Below are 19,372 nucleotides of genomic sequence, written 5' to 3'. Positions count from 1 at the left end.
AACTACACAACTGTGCTTAAGACAGGACCCGATTATCCCTACAGGGGAAGATATAGAAGAAGGAGCTAAGAGGGAAGAAAACTCCATGTAGCTACCCTTTTAGCAAACTGGCTGCATAATGTTCACTAAATCTTGTGGATCCCTTGGGGCCCACCTGAACCATGGCTGATTAAGTGGAGGACAGGGTCATTAGTGTGAAGATCTTGTAGCTCCACAAAGGCTGTGGCTCTCCAGTGAAGCCACACTTCCCCCTGCTTTTATACCCTGGAAAGAAGTATTCTCCACCATGGAGAGGACCCACAGAAAGACTCCCAGTGATGATAGTAGGCTTTAGATCAGTTCCTACATGCCTGCCAAGTTTCCAGCTCCAGCATATCTTTGTGGTTGAGTGTTTTGAAAACAAGAAAGGCCATTTTCTTACATATTAGGAGACAGATACGCAGCCAGTGAAGGACCCAGAGGAGGGGGTAATGGGTCGTGCAGCCTGTCCCTACCCCTCAGAGCTCAGAGTAAAAAGCTAAGTTGCTCTGAAACACAAAATAATAAACCGTACCTTATTTTCCTATCAAACCTTTGTGCATTTGCTGTGTCAGCAACCTGGGGTATGGTTTCAGTGTGGAGGTTTGTTTATCTAAATGCTGTAAAAGTACCTTCATTTATGGTTCCTGATGTCCCAAGCAGGTTGCCTGTAACCATGGCAATCAGCTAAGATGTGAAAGTTCTCCATTATGCAGAGCACAGAAGGAGTGGCAGCTGATTATATCAGTGTAAAACATAGTGGGGATACAGTCCCAAATCCCAGAAGACATAGTTACCCATAACTATCAAAGTAAATCAGAAGTATATGGGAATAAAAACATAGCTGACATGGATGAGAATGTTTACAAACAGCTCTATGTATCATAATACAGTATCACTTTTAGCATACCCCTGCCTGCCTGCCCAGCTCGGATGATGACAGTGGTGCACCTGTTGTTGCAGGCGGAACTAGACTGGGCAAATATCAGGAAAAAATTATTCCCGAATAGTTGGTTGATTCTAGAATGCCAAATTTGCAATGCATTTGCCAAGCATTACAATGACTTATTTGACCATCTGCATACATCACAATCTGCCCCATGCCTTATTAATGATGAGATCACAGGGTAGCATCTCTTAGGGTAATTTACACAATTCCTAAAACATCTAGATATTGTTTGCACCCTTTTTGTTGAGAATGCTCTGTGCACCTGCTAGCTAGAGCAAGGAGGGAATCTGGCTGCATCAGATATAGAGATATCAGAAAACTAAGCACCTATATACAGTGGTGATGGGAACATTGGAAACCCAATGCTGGGATGAAAGTATTGGTAGGTAATGGAAACCCAAATAAGGATCTGTCCCACACATACACCATCCCTATATATGTATTATCTTCTATCTGCTCATCACCATGGTAACTTTTCAGAGCTCTTAGTGGCAGATTTTCAAAGGGATTTAGGCACATAAAGATGCAGATAGGTGCCTACTGGGATTTTCAAACACTTTGGTGCCTATGAAAATCCCACTGGGTGCCCATCTACATATTTGGGTGCCTAAATACCTAAATACCTCTGGAAATCTGACCCTTGGTTCATAATTTGAGCAGAATGTGTGGCCACTTCACATTCTTGCCCTGGCAGAGAACAGCTATTTTTTCTTGTACACTGTTTTCACTAGACTAAGAATGTTTTATTTCTGTTGCCTCTGCCATGCAGGCATTACAAAGGGCTGCACATCATGGATCATAAAATACCATATGCAAGGTAACATTAGAGGCAGCAGAAAAGAGGGGACCTTGAACAAAGTCATACATTTCTTTGTTAATTAAACTGTTCAAAAGAGATAGAGAGATGCTGAAGTGTTGGGCTGCATTCTGAACTTGCATACCTCCAGTACTTGCTGGTGGGTAGGCAGCACAAGGGCCTGCATAATTGCTTTATGTGACATGGATGTCCCAGGACTTTGTGTCCCCAGGAGAAAATCCCATAGCAGTTCTCCAGATCAAAATCCAGAACCACCAGAAGATTATGCAGTTTGATCTGAGCATTTTGCAGCACTTTGGGGCCTCTCCTGGCTCTCCCTCCACAACTCAAGCATTTCCTGGTTCAACTCCAGGTTTTGCTGGCTGTAATGTCTAGGAAGATCTAAGGGGTGGGGAGATGGAACTGGCCCTTGGCAAAACCCTCTTCCTGCATGGTAGTACATCAGCTTCAGAAATACTGGTTCCTTCATTCCAGTCAAGTATAATGACCTTGTGGATATGGTCGATAAAAAGAACACCGATGTCCCATCCTCAAATCGACTCTGTGACTGCCCTGTAGACCTCCAGCCAGAGGAAAAGATCCCATTTGGGCATATTTACCCTTTATCGGAACCCAAGCTCAAAAGCTTTTGAGATTACCTGGATGAGAATCTGGCTAAAAACTTTGTCCAACCCTCCAAATCCCGTACAAGAGCCCCTATCCTGTTCATTGAAAAGGAGGACATATCTGTGTTGATTATCAGGCCTTGGAACACTATTACCATCAAGAACCAATATCCTCTCCTACTGATCAGTGGGCTTCTAGAATGGGTTAGTATGGCAAAGTTCTTCACCAAGCTCAACCTGCATCCATGAGGGTGACAATGGGGGTGAGAGGGGGGTAGGAGGAACAATAACAGAAAATGTGGAAATAGCAGAGGTGCTTAATGACTTCTTTGTTTCGGTTTTCACCAAGAGGGTTGGTAGTGATTGGATGTCTAACATAGTGAATGCCAGTGCAAATGAGGTAGGATCAGAGGCTAAAATAGGGAAATAACAAGTAAAAATTATTTAGAACATTTAGATGTCTTCAAGTCACCAGGGCCTAATGAAATGCATCCTAGAATACTCAGGGAGCTGACTGAGGAAATATCTGAGCCATTAGCGATTATCTATGAAAAGTCATGGAAGACGGGAGAGATTCCAGAACTCTGGAAAAGGGCAAATAGTGCCCATCTATAAAAAGGAAAATAAGGACAACCCAGTCAGCTTAACTTCTGTACCCAGAAAGATAATGGAGCAAATAATTAAGCAATCAGTTTGCAAACATCTAGAGGATAATAAGGTGATAAGTAACAGTCAGCATGGATTTGTCAAAAACAAATCTTTAAAAAAGGGAAGAAGGAGAATCCGGGGAACTCATCTCAGTCCCTGGAAAAATCATGGAGCAGGTCTTCAAATATTCCATTTTGAAGTACTTGGAGAAGAGGAAGGTGATGAGGAACAGTCAAGTGGATTCACCAAGGGCAAGTCATGTCTGACCAATCTGATTGCCTTCTATGATGAAATAACTGGCTCTGTGGATATGGGGAAAGTGGTGGATGTGATATACCTTGACTTTAGCAAACCTTTTGATATGGTCTCCCACACTATTCTTGCCAGCAAGTTAAAGAAGTATGGATTGGATGAATGCACTATAAGGTGGCTAGAAAGCTGGCTAGATCCTCAGGCTCAACGGGTAGTGATCAATGGCTCGATGTCTAGTTGGCATCGGACTGCCTCAATGGTCGGTCCTGGGGCCATTTTTGTTCAACATCTTCATTAATGATCTGGATGATGGGATGGATTGCACCCTCAGCAAGTTCACGGATGACACTAAGCTGGGGGGGGAGTTAGATATGCTGGAGGATAGGGATAGGGTCCAGAGTGACCTAGACAAATTGGGGGATTGGGCCAAAAGAAATCTGATGATGTTCAACAAGGACAAGTGCAGAGTCCTGCACTTAGGATGGAAGAATCCCATGCACTGCTACAGGCTGGGGACCGACTGGCTAAGCGGCAGTTCTGCAGAAAAGGATCTGGGGATTACAGTGGATGAGAAGCTGGATATGAGTCAACAGTATGCCCTTCTTGCCAAGAAGGCTAACGGCATATTGGGTTGCATTAGTAGGAGCATTGCCAGCAGATCAAGGGAAGTGATTATTCCATTCAGCACTGGTGAGCCCACATCTGGAGTACTGCATCCAATTTTGGGCCCCCCACTACAGAAAGGATGTGGACAAATTGGAGAGAGTCCAGCGAAGTGCAACAAAAATGATTAGGGGGCTGGGGCACATGACTTACAAGGAGAGGCTTAGGGAATTGGTCTTATTTAGTCTGCAGAAGAGAAGAGTGAGGGGGAGATTTGATAGCAGCCTTCAACTACCTGAACGGGGATTCCAAAGAGGAGGGAGCTTGGCTGTTCTCAGTGGTGGCAGATGACAAGAAGCAATGGTCTCAAGTTGCAGTGGGGGAGGTCTAGGTTGGATATTACGAAAAACGATTTCACTAGGAGAATGGTAAAGCACTGGAATGGGTTATTTAGGGAGGTGGTGGAATCTCCATCCTTAGAGGTTTTTAAAGCCCAGCTTGACAAAGCCCTGGCTGGGATGATTTAGTTGGTGTTGGTCCTGCTTTGAGCAGGGGGTTGGACTAGATGACCTCCTGTGGTCTCTTCCAAATATAATCTTCTATGATTTATGTATGTCTACACTTGAAGCTAGAGGTGTGACTAATGTGCTAAAAATAGTAGTGTAGTCAATGCAGTGTCATTGGCTAGCCATGCTGAGTATATACTCATGGGTTTGTACTCAGGGTGGGTAGGTCATGCTGCCACTGCCCATGCTTCCCCAGTGACGCTACTGTTTTTAGCACAGTAGCTTGATGAGTGCAAGCATGAGTGGGTCTACGTGAAAGTCCCATGATTTGGGACTTCTGAAACTACACTGGACTAGAAAATGTTCTACAGGGAGAAATCCTGCATTGGTAGAGCTATGGACTGGATCGTCTAATAGGACTATTCTGACTTGAGTTTATCATTCCACGATCCTGTGCGGGCTCTGCTGGACACTGGATATTTTCTTGAAGCTAGGATTTCTGAGTTATCCATTCCCTGCAGTTGGCTTCTGGTGCAAAAAAATTAAAACGCACTTGGCACCATGTTGCACACCAATTAATACAGATTTAGGCAATTAGCACTATTAGAAAGGGACTCTAGGGCATTCCATGCAGCTTGTCCTAATTATCCCTGAAGCTGTGGGTTTCTAAATTATGTATTTTCTAATCTAATAGTTTTTGGTGCTCAAATATTTCCTTTCCCCCCCCCTTAGTTTAGAAGTTAATCTGGTAGCCATCATCAGGATACCGTTGGTCATCATAATTCATTTCAGTACCTCAGCTCACTGGACAGATGGTACAAAGTGCCAATTTAGGAAAATGTTTCAAAAGAAATGTGGATGCAGATATAAAAATCTCCTGGAGACAGAGTGTTCTCTGGAAATAATGTACTATATTTCGTACCAAATGCTAGTGTTAATGCAATTTTGGGAATGGGAAACGAAGTACTCCAAAGTAGGAAGTCATTATTTAAATATGAACAGTTTCAAAGATTGAAATGCTCCTAGAGATTGAGGCAATGCCAGACATTAGGGATGGCTCTGTATTCTAAACCATAGAAGACTTGAATTGATTTTTAAAATGGAACAATTTCAATTTACCAATTTAAAACATGAATGACATTAAAACTACTGAACTGATTTTCCTCAAACTTGGATTGTTTTTTAAACCTCATTGAGACTTAAAAATGCAGTCAAATCTCAATGTATGGAAATATAATTTACTATATGTAATGGTTTATAACAAAATCCATTTTGTATTATATTATAAATTGTGTTTACTGACAAATTGTGTATAATGAGCTAAAGACAGGATATACTTTAAAGAATTAAATGTGTAGAGCTAAAATTGAGCTTTCAATTTTAACTCTATTGAATACAGAAGAACTCTTAACTTAATTTTTCAGCCTCCACAGCATTTATAGTTAATTTGTATGCAGTTTCTTTGGTGTTTTCATTTAAAAGAAAGAAAAAGAAAAGGAAGAATTATTATTTGGCTTGGTGCCTCATAAATCCATCTGCATTTGACTAAAGCTCTCAGTGCCTAGGAAAATATACTTCATTTGTCCATTTGTTTTAAAAGGAGCAGAGCTTAGAAATTTAAACCAATTTGTTACCTGGTTAAACAGGAGTTACATAAGACATGGGCCTGAAAGGGACCTCCTGGGTCATCTGCTTCACTATCATAGGCAACCTCTTTTTATAATCCTGTTCATAGACTTATTCAGCTCCATTTTAAAGCCTCTTCTTTTTCTCGCCCCAATGGCTCCTATTGGGACACTGTTCCAGAATCGCACTCCTCTGATAGAAACCTGCTTCTAATTTCTAGCCTACCTTCTTGGCACTAACTCAAAGCACACATATGAAGGAGGAATTTATGTTAATACTGTCCCTATTAATCATCAGTCATCATGAAAACAAAAGAATGGCCATACTGGTTCAGACCAGTGGTCCATCTAGCTCAGTATCCTGTCTTTCAACAGTGGGAGTGAACAGAACAGGGCAATATATTCAGTGATCCATCCCCTGTTCTCTAGTTATGGTTTCTAGCAGTCAGAGGCTTAGGGACACCCAGAGCATTGGATTGCGGCCTGACTATCTTGGCTAATAGCCATTGATGGACCTATCCTCCATGAACTTATGTAACTCTTTTTTGAATCCGGTTATACTTTTGGTCTTCACAACATCCTCTGGCAATGAGTTGCACAGGTTGACTGTGCATTGCGTGAAGAAATTCTTCTTTATGTTTGTTTTAAACCTGCCACCTATTAATTTCCTTTGGTGACCCTTGCTTGTGTCACGTAACTCCTTGTGTTATGTGAACGACTAAATTATACTTCCTTATTCACTTTCTCCACACCAGTCACACTTTGATAGACCTCTGTCATATCCCCCCTCACTCGTTGTAATAATATACCATCCTAGAGCACACTCTGGGTGGGATCCATATGTGACCATCCACACCTAAACTTCAGAGTTAAATGCCTAAGTCCCCAGGCATTTACAAGGTGGGGTCTCGAACCACTGGACTACAGAGTAATTCGCTCTCTTTCTTGCATTCTCTTTCTCTCTCTGGCCCAACGATTGTTCTACTGTGGATAAATACCCAAAGAATCACTGGGCCTGAGAGAGAGTGAGAGAAAACAAGAGCAAGAGTGACTCTGTAGTCCATGGTTAGGGCACTGCCCTGGGTGCTGGGTAACCCTGGGTGCAGCCCCCTGCTCCAATTGTTCTTTCATTACTTGTACTCCAGCTTCAACAGGAGATATTAAGGAAGCCCATCTCAGAGTGTCCCACAGCTCAGTGGTTAGCAAACCCGCCTCTGGTATGGGATACTTCTATTCAAATCTTTTCTCCCCATGTAGCAGAAAAATGGAAATGTTAGGTCAACTTACTGCAGTAATAATTACTGTGGTGGTTGATGTCAACACTACTCTCCTTCTGTCGGTGGTGCATGTCCACACCAGCGGCTCTTCCACCAACTGAAGAGGGGTAGTGTGGGGGCGTTCAGCTCTGTGCAGCTCCCCATTGGGAACCTAGCTGCCTCCCGGGGGACAGCCATCCGGGCTTCTCGACTCCCTGAGTGGAGCATGGCAGCCTGACTCGGAGCGGGAAGTGGGAAGCCAGAGCAGCGGGCAGCAGCCCGGCTTGGAGCAGGGAGCCCACATGCACAGCCTGGCTCAGAGTGGGGAGCCTCCAGGCAGCAGCTGGACTGAGAGAGGGGAGCTGGAACTCAGGGGGCAGCCAGATTTCGAGCAGGTAGCAGGGTGGGTGCCCGGGGGCAGCCGGGCTCTAGCTGCCTGGCTTGCTTGTCAATTTCATGGCTCCAGCATGGACGCTGCATTGCCCTAACTACATCGACATAAGCCCCATACCTCTTGTGGAGGTGGAGTTATTATGTCAGTGTAGTAGGGCACTTACATTGGTGGGTCAAGGCTGTAGTGTGGACACTGACATAATGAGGTCGACATAAGCTGCCTTGGTAGGGTTGCCAACTCTCCAGGATTGGCCTGGAGTCTCCAGGAATTAAAGATGAATTTTTAATGAAAGATTGTCACGTGATTAAATCTCCAGGAATACGTCCAACCAAAATTGGCCTTACATCAACCTAACTGTGTAGTGTAGAGCAGACCAGAGTCTCCCACATCCTGGCAAATGCCATAATCACTGGGCTAAAAGTTAGGTGTGACTTTCTAGGCTCCTAAAAGTTGTATGTTGTGGTTGCATCACAACACTTAAGTCCCTTTGCAAATCTAGCCTTAGGTTGAGAATCTTTGACCGCTGTCAAATACTCCAGTAGTCAACTAATGCATATGCAGGAGTAGCTCATTGCTATCAGAGGATGGCTCGATCCTTTCTTCCTTTTTTTTCACCGCAGTTTTGGGGGATTCCTAAGAGAAAGTTTATAAACACCTCTTACTGTTTTGACTATTTCCACCAATAGACTCTGTAGGTGCGGAATAAAGTAACATTTAAAATGTGTTACAGGCTTCATCTACAAAGGCAACCATAGCCTGTAGACTTCCCTATTCCTGTTCCTGCCTCCTCATCCATCCCTCCCCCTTCTTACCTCTCTTCCTTTCTTTCCCGCCAAATCTCTCAAGTTGTAAAATGCTGAACTAGGAGCCTTAACAACCCCCTGCCCAAACTTTAACTGAAATCCTGCCAGGCTGCTGCTAGAGTTCTGCGGCTTGTGATGCTGCCACAGAAATGCATCCTTCCCTCAGCCCAGCTGGAGAAGTGGCTTGGTGCCATTTAAGCTAAAGTTTACGCTAGAGACCTAAAATGGGCATTGATTTAAGGCTCCCAGGTTGGTTTCTTAAGAAATGGAGAGAGCAGAGGGGTTGACCAAAAAGGTTTGAATTGGTTTGCACAAATAACTGGACAAACATTTACAAATAACAAATAGATTTTAAAAAATCCTCCATGTTCACAGAAACAAAGATCTAAATATGTAGGGTCAAAGAGGCGTGTGATCCCTTTGATTCAGTTCATTTTCACATCTTTTTAAATATTCTCAGACCAGGCTCCCCTTGCTAAATATCAAGGAGGTAATTTTGTATTATTATTCGTGTGTGGGTGGCTTATTGTTGTTCCAAAACCCTACATCTGAACACTCTGAACCAGATTTTGAATTTTGCAGCTCTATCTCGTTGTTTAATTCAAGGTTTGTTCCCTTCTACCGCATCAACTTGTCTTACTTGATTCATAAGGATGAAATCCTTTCAAAGTTGTTAGTTCAAAATTTAAGGCTTCATGGTGATAGTAAATGCTCTTATTGAGGCAGAGAGATCATCTGGAATAAGATCGGGGAAAACCAGAAAGTGTTTAATGATGACTTTGCTGCTGGAATTAGTTGCATCTTCCTTTGAAGTTTGCCCCATTGGGAAAAATCCCCTTTTAAAGGTGACCTACAAGTTTTTAAAAATGAACTAATTGTAAGGCTATGATGCACTGAATACCCCAGATAGGAGCAGCTTGGTACAGCGTTCAGCACATAGACTCAGGCAATCTTTCCCAATGTGGGGAGCGCTAGGCTGCTTCTAGAGGCACTAAGCCTAGGAGAGGAGCAATGAGAGTAGGGAAAATTGTTTGACATTAGAGCCAACCTGCCTCCCCCCTCACTTCTAAAAATACAGACTTGAAAAACCACCTTCTCTGTCACTGGCCCTTGCTGCAGCCAGCTTCACAAAAGCACTGCTGACTCAGGCATCAGCTTATTGATTCAAAATTCTCTGCCCTGTGGCATGCGTCCCAGCTGCAAGAGCACCACAGAACCAGCAACCGCACCTCACTGTCACCCCACGCAGGTGAATAGGATTAGAAAGAAAGAACAGAAATGAGTGAGAAAAAATGGACAGAAAAAAGTCCTGGTGGCTGCTGTACTTGGTCACTATGCTTTAGTGTGTTTGTACTACAGAGATTCAGGAGCAGTTCACCATTATCAGTTGCCTTCTGCTGCTGTGCCCATGACTTCTTCCCAGGCAATAGAATTGTTGCCCATTTGTGCATCGACGTCACCTAGCATCAGCTTGATGTCATGGTTGGGCACATCATCCAATATTTGCTGCACTTGCTCCTAAAATGTATCCTTTTCACTGTCTCCTGCTTCATTTATTGGTGCATATACTTGGATTATTGAACATATACATGTCCTGTTTGCAGTCTGGCTATTATTATTCTAGCGTTTACTGGCTCTCAAGCCAGCAAGATCTTCTCTATGGGCTTGTCTATACTTACGCACTGGTTCGGCGGCAGGCAATCGAACTTCTGGGTTCGATTTATCGCGTCTTGTCTGGACGCGATAAATCGAACTCAGAAGTGCTCCCCGTCGACTCCGGTAATCCTGCTCGCCGCGAGGAGTACGCGGAGTCGACGGGAGAGCCTGCCTGCCAGGTCTGGACCGCGGTAAGTTCGAACTAAGGTACGTCGACTTCAGCTACGTTATTCACGTAGCTGAAATTGCGTACCTTAGTTCGATTTGGGGGTTTAGTGTAGACCAAGCCTTAGTCATTGTCCAGCATGATTTCTACACCTCTTTTGTGCTTTCCTCCTCCTGAGTATAAGATTGTCACAACATCAGATACTGTCTTGCCACTCCCTGTCCATCTTGGCTCACTGACGCTGAGTATGTTCAGGTGGTATTTGTTCGTTTCTTGTGTAACCTGTGCCAGCTTTCCTGTACTATACAAAGTATGTACATTGCACGTGCCCACACCTGTTACAGATTTGGTTGTCAGGATTCAATGCCTCGAGATCTCAGCTTCCACTGAGGTCTGTCATCTTTGGGTTTTTTGAGTTCCATCTGCACCAACTGTCCTCAGGTTTTGGTTTAACTGAACTGTTTCTGTTGCAATAAGGTTTTCCCTGAGGGAGTTGCAAACCCAGCTGCAGAACCCTCCTCTTTTATCCAGGCTAGGGACCAGCACGGTTGCTAACAGTGGCAGAGTTTGTCTCCTTTACATCCCGGTGTGGAAGCAGAGAAAGAACTGACAGGAAGGGGATGCAATGCATGACAGTTCTTTCTCTGCTTCCACACCAGCAAGATGTTACTAAACCATGCTATAGAGATCTGATGAGCAAGGTTTTTCACTGCATGTGCTGCCATGAAAATGTCACATGATTTCACATCTCTCCTATCGGGTATAAAATAATGTGAAGTTTTCACGGCAGTGCTATGTAGTGAAAAACCCTCCTTACCTGACCCCTAATAACATGTGATAGTAACATGAAGCTGGAATGTAGCAGGACCTGCTAGTCTATGATGGCAATGGGGAAACTGGCATGAAGTTCCTGAGCATGTGTGCTAAGTGGCCTTCTTACTTGCTGCTCAGCTGGGCAATTAGGATATTACTCTACAAGTAGTTTTTTAAATTTGTACTGGGAAGGTCACTGTTAGACTCAAATTTTATGCTTACAGCCTATTCAGTCCCATTAGCTTCAGGACATTTTTTCCTCATATTCAGCCTAACTTTTCAGTTTCTTAATTTCATTTGGTTATTGCTAAGGCTACGTTTTAGTCACAGGTATTTTTAGTGAAAGTCATGGACAGGTCACGGGGAGTGTAGCAAGGCGGTGGGATACCCCACAGCCCCGCGGAGGGATGAGCCTCCCCTAGCACCAACGTGGGCGGAGTCAGTGGATCCTGGGCCCACCCCCCAGAGGTCACGGCGCAGGACAGGAAGTATAAAAGCCCAACTGCAGAGCTCACTTGAAAGACAGCCGCCGGAGAGGCCAGATGCTTGTGGCCTAGCTCCGGGTTGGGAGTTGCTGGCAGGCTGCGGCCGACCCGAGGACTGGCTGGGCCAGCCAAGCCTACCCCCGGCCAGCTACCCAGAGGAGCAGCCAAGCCTACCCCTTGCCAGCTACCCCAAGGAGCAGCCGAGCCTACCCCTTGCCAGCTACCCCAAGGAGCAGCCGAGCCTACCCTTCACCAGTTACCCGGAGGAACCAATGGTGCTGGAAACCTCCGAGGACACCGCCCTAACCCAGGTCCCTTACGAGGGGGAGTCCAGAAGTAGCCCGGGGGCAGCCGACCCTGGTCTGGCCGCAGCACTGCCAGAACCAATGTCAGTGTGTTGCGGTCAGGATCCCCACTGACACAGCAGCGGGTCTTCTGCTGCTGCTAGGGCCCCGGGCTGGGACTGCGTCCCCCCGCCACCCCACTCACGGGTGGCCGTCTCCCCCTCTCCCCGGCTGCTCAGAACTGGAAGGGCCTGGGCTCATATTGAACTATTGGCTCAGCCCCTGCCGGAGGGCCTGAGCTCCTGACTGTTTGTTTGCTGCCCCACCCTGAACCAGGGCCTGGGCCCATAGCGAACTATTGCGAGGAGGTGGGATACCCCACAGCCCTGTGGAGGGACGAGCCTCCGCCAAGCCTTCCTACAGGGAGTAAACAACAATTCATGGCCCGTGACCTGCCCGTGACTTTTACTATATACCCCTAACTAAAACTTGGGTCGGGGGATCATGGGTGCTCTGGAAGGGTGGGCTGGGGGTGCAGTGGGTGCTGTGGGGGGTAACCCGGAACCCCAGCTGGTGCTGGGGAGGAGGCAGGCAGTGGTGTATGGCTCAGGACCCCAGTTGGTGCTGGTGGGGAGGCTGGGGGGCAGCATACAGTGCTGGGAGGGAGGGACGGTTAGCTGGATTGGTAGGCTCCCTATCCGGCTCTGACTGGCATGTCCCTGCAGCTCCTAAGGGCCAGAGGGGCTCTGCATGCTGCTCCCGCCACAATGCCGGCTCCGCAGCTCCCATTGGCCAGGAACTGCAGCCAATGGGAGCTGCGGTGGTGGCGCCTGCTGCACAGGCAGCGGATGGAGCCCCTCTGGCCACTCTGCCTAGGAGCTTCAGAGACATGCCAGTGGGACCCGGGGAGCCCCCTCCACGTAAGCGCCGCCATGCACCCCAACACCCTGCCACAGCCCTGAGTCCCTCCCACACACCTTAACTGCTGCTGCTGGCCCAGCGGCTGCCCGGCTCGGGCAACCTGTCTGCCAGCACCAGCCGCTGCAGAAGTCCCGGAGGTCATGGAAAGTCACGGAATCCATGACTTCCATGATCTCTGTGACAGACACGCAGCCTTAGTTATTGTCAATTATACACCATTGTTTCACCCCTAAATAATTCATTGAGTATGTTTTGCTTACTCCTACTTTACCATATATTGCCTGCAATCTGCTCATAAGCGCAGAACTCTGGCGCAATTTTATGGCCCTCATTCAGCAAGGCACTTAAGTGAGTTCCGAAATTTAAGTATGTGAACAGTCCCAACTGACTTGCAGAATTGGGGCTGATGATAATAAATAGATAAGCAAGATGTTTATATAGCATGTTTTATTCAAAGATCCCAAAATGCTCAACAGTCACTCCTAACACATTATATAAGCCAATTCTTAAGCGCATCACTCACGCTACAACAAGGTGCATAAATCACCTCACAAAAAGGTAGCTGCCTCTGATGAGAGCAGACTCCTAAACATGTAAAAGAAAAGTCTACAGAAGAGAATGACATTACACGACTCCCTCTGTTACACTCCTTCTCTACAGTATTTTTGTAATAAGTTTAGTCTTGTGTGAGCTCTGCATTTCCATTGTGTCAATGGTGTCTGTCAGTCGGTTCTTGCTCTTCTTCCAGTCTCTCTTTAGCATTTTGAGATTCACATTCTGTAGGACCATATTCTGTTATATCACCTTCAGGCCAATCAAAAGACAATCATTCTCCTTCCCAGTAATTACATGGTCACCGTGTTCAATTTCAGGTCCTTTTCCCTTCACAAACTTTTATCTTCCAATGGCAGGTCAATATTCTCCTTCATTACCTCTCTGTTTCTTCTACCCTAGCCATATCAAGTATGTCAATATATCATGCAAATAACAGACGGCATCATTTAATCCATGGAACAGCTGAGCCATTGTTCTCTGAATCACTGCAGATACACTGGTTATGACATACAGGGGCAGATTTTCAAGTGTTCAGCGCACATAATCGGGGCCAGATTTTCAAGATGGTTTAGCTCTCATTTAGGCACCATTTATCAATATTATTTACCACTCCACCAATCTTTGTGTCATCTGCAAACTTTTTCAGTAATTTATTTTTATAATTTCGTCCAGACCCTTGATATTGAATAGCAGTGGTCTCCGAACCAATCCCTGCAGGACCCCACAAGCAGAGCTGGGCAAAATTTTCTGTACAAAACCTTTTTGCTGAAAAATGCAGATTTGGTAACACTGAAACCTTTTGAACGTGTGTCCGTTTCACCAAATTATTTTGATTAAAATAAAAAGAAACTAAAAAAAAAATTGAAAAATTCAAAAAATTTTATCTGATGTTTTCAAAATGAAATGTTTCAAGTTTTGGTTCAAAGCAATTTTTTTGTTTCAAAAAGTTCTTTAATTTTATTTAAAAATCAATTGAAACATTCAAAATTGAACCATAATCATAGACTATCAGGATTGGAAGGGCCCTCAGGAGGTCATCTAGTCCAACGCCCTACTCAAAGCAGGACTATTCCCCAGACAGATTTTTGCCCCAGATCCCTAAACGGCCCCCTCAAGGATTGAACTCACAACCCTGGGTTTAGAAGGCCAAAGCTCAAACCACTGAGCTTGAATTAAATGTTTCATTTGACCCCCAACTGTTTTTTCCCAGAAAAAGCCAGAAAAGACCATTGCAACCAACCAGTCCAATCTCCTGAGTTATACAGGCCAGAGAATTTCATCCCCTAATTCCTATGTCAATCCCATAACTACTGCTAGGGATAGAGCATATTTTTTTAGAAAAATGTTAAGTCTTGATTTAAAGACCTCAAGTGGCAGAGATTTTATCACATCCCTTGCTCAGCTGGTCCAGCGGTTAATTGCCCTCATCTGGTAGTGCACCTTATTGTTAGAATTGTTTACCTTGCCTTTCCAGCCATTGGAGCTCATAATGCCTTTGTCTGATATATTAGCATCCTCAGCAATTAGAAATCTTGTCCCTATGGAGGTGTGTATATACCATATAGACTGATAAGCTAAATCTTACACTGTAAAACAGGCAAGGTCTCAGATGGATGGCTCCAAACCTTGTATCAAAACCTGCAGCAAATCAGGATAACTCAGTCTCTTTTCAGAGGGTAAGTTTTAAAGGACCATCAGAAATGGGCCTCTTGGGTTAGCAGCTGGGAGCTCCCTACCCTGCAGCCCCCCGCTCCTTTGTTCATCTCCACATGGGATATAATGTTAAACTAAGGTAAATTAACCGCCCAGGAAGTTTCTCCCACAAAGATAGAGCTTTTATATTACTCAAACCAGGAGTAGCCGAGCTTCTGTGGGGTGCAGATGCGGGGGCGGGGGGGCGGAGAGGGGGAAGGAGGAGTGTGCAGTCTCACCCCCAACACCTGAGCTTCTGTGGGGTGCAGATGGGGGGGGGAGGGAAGTGTCCAGTCTCACCCACATTCTCTGGCTTGCCTGAGTACTCCTCCAAACAGCTAACTCCTACAGGTATTTGCAACCCCTGATGTTTCTCCTGTAAGTGATCTTCCAGCTCCTTCAGTCTGTCTGCAGCTCATCCCTGGACTTGTCTACACATCCCCATGGTGTAGATTACAGGGGTGTGAGTTGCAGCACACACTAAAGAGTTGCATTGTTACTACTCCCTTTATATCCTGCTAGGGAGAACTAACAGGTACCTAGTACAATGTAATCTTTCAAACAGGACTATGTTAAAGCAAACTAGGTATCCTTTAGTTCCTGCTAGCAGGGTCTACTTGGGGCAGTTACAGCCAGGGGTGAAAGGACTTACTGGTACGCCAGAGTCCCGGGTGGGGGCGTGGCCTCAACCGTAAGAGGCGTGGCCTTTAAATCAAGATTTAAAGGCCCCACTCCAGCTGCGTCTGGGAGCCCCGGGGCCTTTAAATCACCCCCGGAGCTACCAACTGCAGAGGCAAATTGCCGACAGAGCCCTGCCGCCACTACCCAGGGGCTCTGGCAGCCGGGCTCAGGCGGCACTTTAAAGGGACGGAGCTCCCTGCAGCGGCACGAGCCCCGGGCTCTTTAAAGCGTCACCCGAGCCTGGCTGCCGGAGCCCCGAGACTCAGGAGACAATTTAAAGGAACTGGCGCTCCAGCCGGTGCAGGGAGCCCCAGGCCCTTTAAAGCGCCAGCCTGGGGAAGCCACTCTGGTCTGGCACGGCGTACCGGCTCTTGCCGGTATGCCGGATTGGCCCAGACCGGCTTACTTTCACTTCTGGTTACAGCACAATGCTTTGGTGAATTCTGCAATTCACCACCACCACCCCTTTGCTCCACACTGCAGGGCCATGTAGATAAGCCCTCTATTAGCAAGTTTCAAGTTGGCAAAAGCTTTCTGGGTGTTTTCTATTTTCTGGAAATCTTTCCTATGCATGTTACTCAAGTTGCTGCTCTTCTCTTTATCTGCTTTGCTAGTCTGGGCTGGGTAATTTGTAGCTGGGTTTAAAATCAGTCTGGATACATTGTAGCTTCTCATTTAATAAAGTTTTCTTTCCAGCTAATTGCCTTCAGTTCCTTCTGAGAAGCTCCTGCCCCTGTTTTAGTTCCCTCTGCAAAGCCTCCAGGTCTTTCATTCAGAGAAACTTTTAGTTCCTGTTTTAGGTCTTAATACCTTCTGGCAGCTTTTATTGTCTCTTGGACAGCTTTGATTTCTGAAAGCACTATAAGATCAATCTTGGTTCAAGAGGAACACCAGCTCACAATTGTTCTCCTTGTAAAATATATTCCAGTCTCACATCAGTGTCACCCCTCTACCAAGAGGTGTCACATTTCAGTGTCTTGCAGGTCGACTTCCCATTGAAGGAGAAATCATTGAGTCCATGTAATTCCTTAGTGTAACTTGTTTATTTATGCTGTATACACCAGTCTTTGAATATAGGTGACTACACAACATCAGGCAACCTCTTCCTAAACACCAGTACCTGGCTCCTAGAAAGCAACTTTGTACCAAAAATTATCCCTAGGTAGAGATTAAAGCTGCTTGTAGCAGCTCCCCTAAAGAATACTACATCGCAAAATAAAGAAGAATACAGCATTTCTTGAAAGACTGAACAGTGCTCGTATACTAAGAAAAGGAGAGTTACAACTATGTGTAACAGCGCCATCTGGTGACATCTGCAATATATATCCATAGACTATAAGGCCATAAGGGATCATTATTATGGTCATCTTGTTTGATCTACTGCATAACACAGACATAAGACTATCCTGAATTAATTCCTGCTTGAACTAGAGCAGATCTTTTAGAAAAACGTCCAATCTTGATTTAAGTGTTTCCACTGATGGTGAACCCATTACAATTCATGTTAAATTGTTCCAATGGTTAATTACCTTCACTGTTAAAACTTTGCACCTTATTTGAAGTCTGAATTTATCTAATATCAGCCCTTGGATCTTGTTGCACTTTTTCTGCTAGATTCAAGAGCCCTTTATTATCAAATTTCTATTTTCCACGAAGATACTTATAGACTATGATCAAGTCACACCTTAATCTTCTCTTTATTAAGCTAAATAGATTGAGCTCCTGGAGTCTATCACTATAAGACATGTTTTCCAGTCCTTTAACCATTCTCGCAGCTCTTCTCTGAACCCTCTCAAGTTTATCGTTCTCCTTGAATTCTGGACACCAGAACTGGACACCGTATTCTAGTAGCGATCTCACCAGTACCAAATACAGAGGGAACGTATCCTCCCTTCTCCTATTCAAAATTCCCCTGTTAATACATCCAAGGATTTCATTAGCCCTCTCTGAATCACTGATGCTGATTTTTAGCAAATCTTGGAATTTTGGGAAGATTCCAAAGGAATGGAAAAAACTTAATGTTGTGCCCATATTTTAAAATTGCAGTCTAATTAGCCTGATATAATCCTGGGAAAAACCATGGAAAGGTTGATAGGGCATGCCTGATTACAACATAAAAGATGGTAGCATAATTAATGCCAACCATCACAGTCTTATGGAAAGTAAGACTTGTCAGCAAACTTGATATTTTCTGATGGCATTGTAAGTTTGGTTAGTAAAGGTAACTACCTTGATATAATATACTTCGACTCTACAAGCATTTCAAGTAATACCACACAACATTCTGATTAAAAATTAGCTCTATAACAAAGGATTACAGCATCACAGTAAAAGAGACAAAAAGAGCTTTCTACTCCTCTGCAGTCATGGCAACAGAGCTGTATATCCAACCAACTATTGAGCCTAGACTACACAGCATAGGCATTGGACCCAAGCATCAACTGTTATGAAGGTCTTTCAGTTAAATAATAAATGGAGATATCCTATCTCCTAGAACTGGAAGGTCATTGAATCCAGCCCCCTGCATTCAGTAGCAGGACTAAGTACTGATTTTTGCCCCAAATCCTTAAGTGGCCCACCTTAAGGATTGAACTCACAACCCTGGGTTGAGCAGGCCAATGCTCAAACCACTGAGCTATCCCTCCCCCCATTTTGCTGTTAAGTTCAACCAAATATGTATGAAAATTATAGAGTAATAAACTTCCACCCCCAAAAGATTATATTAATCACCCTTCCCCCCCTTGACTGAGTTTGGCCCTCCTACATTGGCCGAAGTGTGAGAACCCCTGAAAATTATTAAATTCCCTATCTGTGAAATGGATCCATGCTCCTTCTGGCTGGTAAAAGTCAGTGAAGAGCAACTATGCCCACTACTATGAAAATAGTCTCCTTCAGCAAAGCATAACTACCAAACTCCTTGAAAAACACAGTTCACGCAGTAGTGTAGTTGAGGATAAATTCAGGTAAATTGTACCCACTTCTCATTTAGGGAATATGGAGTTTTGTTTTGAGACTCTGTTAGTCTCAAAGGTGCCACAGGACCCTCTGTTGCTTTTTACAGATTCAGACTAACACGGCTACCCCTCTGATACTTGTTTAGAGTAGTTTATCCACCTCTTTTTTTTTTTTTAACCACTGCACTACTGAGTTCACCCAATTGTCAAGAAGCCAACACTTGACCCTGAAGAAATCTCTATGGTGCCATCTCCACCCTCCCGTTCCTTGGCAAAATAATGACGAAAGTATTAATCATCACCAAGATCACCAAGGCAAGCTCTCCATGTTCATATTGCTGGGCCTTTCTGCAGCCTTTGTTACAATGGGTCACCAGGTACTGGTAACTTACCTACACAGCATAACAGGAGTAGGTGATCCAGTACCACACTAGCTCTAACCATTCCTCTTCAGCAGAACTCAGAGCGTGCTCCTGCTCTCTGAAGGCCCTCACCTGCAGGATCCCACAGGGATCATGCCATCCCCACTTCTCTTCAGTGAGACCAATATGAGATCACTGGGACAAAAAGTCAGACACCATGGACTGGAGGGTAGGTTGATGACACTCCAGTATATCTTGCATTCTCAGCTGATGCATCCACCCCACTAGGAAGATGTCAGAATGCTTGCAAGAAATGAAAGATGCTGC

At 44.9% G+C, this 19,372-nt stretch overlaps 1 protein-coding gene across 28 annotated transcripts in view; it reads left to right on the top strand.

Annotated features, from left to right (window-relative positions):
* Positions 1-19,372, top strand: part of PKNOX2 (PBX/knotted 1 homeobox 2) — a 658,041-nt gene that overhangs the window by 608,086 nt on the left and 30,583 nt on the right. The gene's annotated exons all lie outside the window — the stretch shown is intronic.

This window comes from Chrysemys picta, chromosome 16 (genome assembly GCF_011386835.1).
Source record: "Chrysemys picta bellii isolate R12L10 chromosome 16, ASM1138683v2, whole genome shotgun sequence".
Lineage (NCBI taxonomy): Eukaryota > Metazoa > Chordata > Testudines > Emydidae > Chrysemys > Chrysemys picta.
The sequence above is the reverse complement of the archived record's forward strand: the minus strand, read 5'-3'. Positions and strand labels throughout refer to the sequence as shown.